The sequence below is a fragment of the Manacus candei genome, unplaced genomic scaffold, assembly GCF_025592945.1.
Source record: "Manacus candei isolate 608988 ecotype Guabito, Panama unplaced genomic scaffold, ASM2559294v1 h1tg000050l, whole genome shotgun sequence".
NCBI lineage: Eukaryota > Metazoa > Chordata > Aves > Passeriformes > Pipridae > Manacus > Manacus candei.
Genome location: NW_026138098.1, coordinates 21,010,292 through 21,013,195, shown reverse-complemented (window position 1 = coordinate 21,013,195; position 2,904 = coordinate 21,010,292).

Here is a 2,904-nt window from a genome sequence, read left to right as displayed (position 1 = left end):
GTTCCTATGTGAAGTGTGTCGGGCAGTTTATAAGTTCACAAGTATCCTGTCAGGACTGTCTCATGAAGGTGGGCAGCGCAGCACAAATCACAATCTGTCATTTTTAACACTAATTACTTGGGTTTCCATTTGCAGTCCCTCCCTGCCACTGCCACATCTACCCTGTGCAGTAGAGGTTTGTGCCCTGCTGTTCCCTGCTAGCTAGTGGGAGCCCCTCCACACGGCACAGCAGCAAGAGGAGTTGCAGGCCATGGCAGGCTGAAGAGGGCTCTTGTGGGACAGTAGCAAAGCTCTCTTCGGACCTGAACAGGAATCACTGTTTTTAAAACTGTTTACACAGTTAAAAAGACCCTGCTGGTGGCAGTAACTTGACAGAGCTGATCCCAAGAGATAAAACTGACAGAAATGGGTTAAAAACCCCAACACTATCTTCAAGACTGACCTCCCTCTCATTGTCCCCTTCTCACAGCCCACACCATCAGCACCACCCTTATCCCAGCAAAACACCACTGAGCAGCATGGCCAGCTGCTCCAGCTCTCACATGCAAGTTTCATTTGCTAATGGCTCAGGTTGTTGTCAAGGCAGGGTCTTGGCAGCTCAAACATCATTGCTAAGGCAGGTAAGTAAGAATACCAGGATGCTGGCATGTACAGAGTACGTTTGAGTGCTGGTGAAATGCCATTAAATATATTCTAACATTAGATGAGCTTACCACACATTTTCTTGTCATCACCTGGAAAAACTTTGGAAAAAGAAAACCTGCTAATAGACACACAGTAGCAACACATGAGCAAGCCAAGACCCCACATTTCTGTCCATGCATTTGGGTCTCAGAACTCGAACATCCACAAAGAAGATAGAACAAGAGCTGGATGTATCTGGGTGCAGAGAGGACAGGAGCACTGCTTCCAAGTCACCAGGATAAATCTATGCTTCAATAATTTGTCTTGTATCCACTGAAATATTTTCTCTCTCTAATGAACAGTCAGGGGGACATTATTTCACAATGAAAAATTTGTTAGCACCAGTCACCCCCAACCCATAGCATCCTCACATTTTAATTATTGCATTTCCTTGTGGTGTTCCCCACCACCCATCTGCAGGAAGAAAAGGCTGCTTTCTGAAACACCAGCCCCCTTTGGAGCACGCCCTGCTCTGCCTGTAGGCATTCAGTGCACCAGTGCCCCTTCAGAGCTCAGGTGTAGCAAGTGCAGTCATTACTCTGGACTGCAGGAATAAGAAATGCAAGGTTGTGCTAAGAAGGTACCATGCTTGCTTTAAGCAATGATATTTGTAGTACTTTTGGAGGAAAAAAAAAAAGGGATGAGGACATGGGGCTCCTCCCTGACAGCAAGCAAAAAATATGCATTGCTTTCACTTTCTGAAGGAGGGCTAGAAAAGCAGCCACAGCTCTGCAAAGTCTCTCTAAATAACATCAAGCTCCACACACTGATAAACAGTGATAAACTCTCCATTTCACTGGAGAGTTAATGCATTAACGCATTAGCATTAATGCTAGTTTATGCATTTTTAGGAAGGCAGCAATTGTTATTAGTTGTGCTGGATCTGGGGTAAAAACCTTTATTTTGCACATTACCACATCACTCTGAATGTCCCCCCTTCCTCCTTCTTCCCTCCACTTTATATACTGACCATGATGCCATGTGGTCTGGAATATCCCTTTGGCCATTTCAAGTCATCTGCCCCAGCTGTGTCTCCTCCCAGCCCCTTACACACATCCAGCCTCCTCACCAGTGTGGCAGTAAAAGCAGAAAAGGCCTTGGCTCTGTGCAAACCCTACTCAGCAATAACAAAAACATCTCTATACTATCAACCCTGTGTTAAGCACAAATCCAAAACACAGCCCCATACCAGCCACTGTGAAGAAAACTAATTCTACCTCTGCCATAACCAGCACAATCATTTACTCTTAAATCTTGTATAGGTCCTCACTAGAATTAAAGGCTGCATGAAGAAGAGTACCATAGTGTGTAAATGTAAGTACAGGTGGAGCCAGCATATGTTGGACTTTGCATTATTCAGGCTAGTAACTGAGCAGAAAACATAGCAACTTTTGTCTTTGGCAATGAACGACAAAACAGGGCTTTCAACAGGCAAAGGTCAAAGCCAGCCTACTCATTAACTTAACAGATTTAGCTGTCCCCTCAGAAAGGTATGGCAAAATATCTCTATTACAAAATAACTTTCTCTAAATCAGGCCAACAGATTACTCTCTGTGGAGAGCAAATGATCATGAAGTGAGTGAAAACTATTTTCTGCAGTGTGATAAGGTAAGTGGTATCTATACCTTGGCATAACTAGTACAACTGCAAGTGTGACAGCTCCAGCTGCAATTCCATGACCACAGCTTCTAATGACACCTGGATGACATTTTCACAAACCAGAGCTGAAAGTTTGAAAGCTGCCTGTTTCCTCCAATACTGTGTTCAGTTCTGGGCTCCTCACAATGGGAAGGACATTGAGGTGCTGGAGTGTGTCCAGAAAAGGGCAAGAAGCTGGTGAAGGGTCTGGAGCACAAGTCTTATTACAAGGAGTGGCTGAGGGAGCTGGGCGTGTTTAGCCTGGAGAAGGAAGACCTCATCACACTCTACAACTACCCAAAAGGAGGTTGTAGCAAGGTGGATGTTGGTCTCTTCTCCCAAGTAACAAATGACAGGACAAGAGGAGACGACCTCAAGTTGCACCAGAAAAGGCTGACATTGCATATTAGGAAAAATTTCTTCACCAAAAGGCAAGTGGTGGATCCAGCAGTACCATGCTAATGGGGGGGTTGGTTGGTTTTTCAAATGTGAGATTAGCTAATGTGCTAAATGAGTAGGAAAGTGTGAATTAATGGACACAAAATAAGCTTTGCTTATTTAAGAAGCCAAAATCCCTAGACC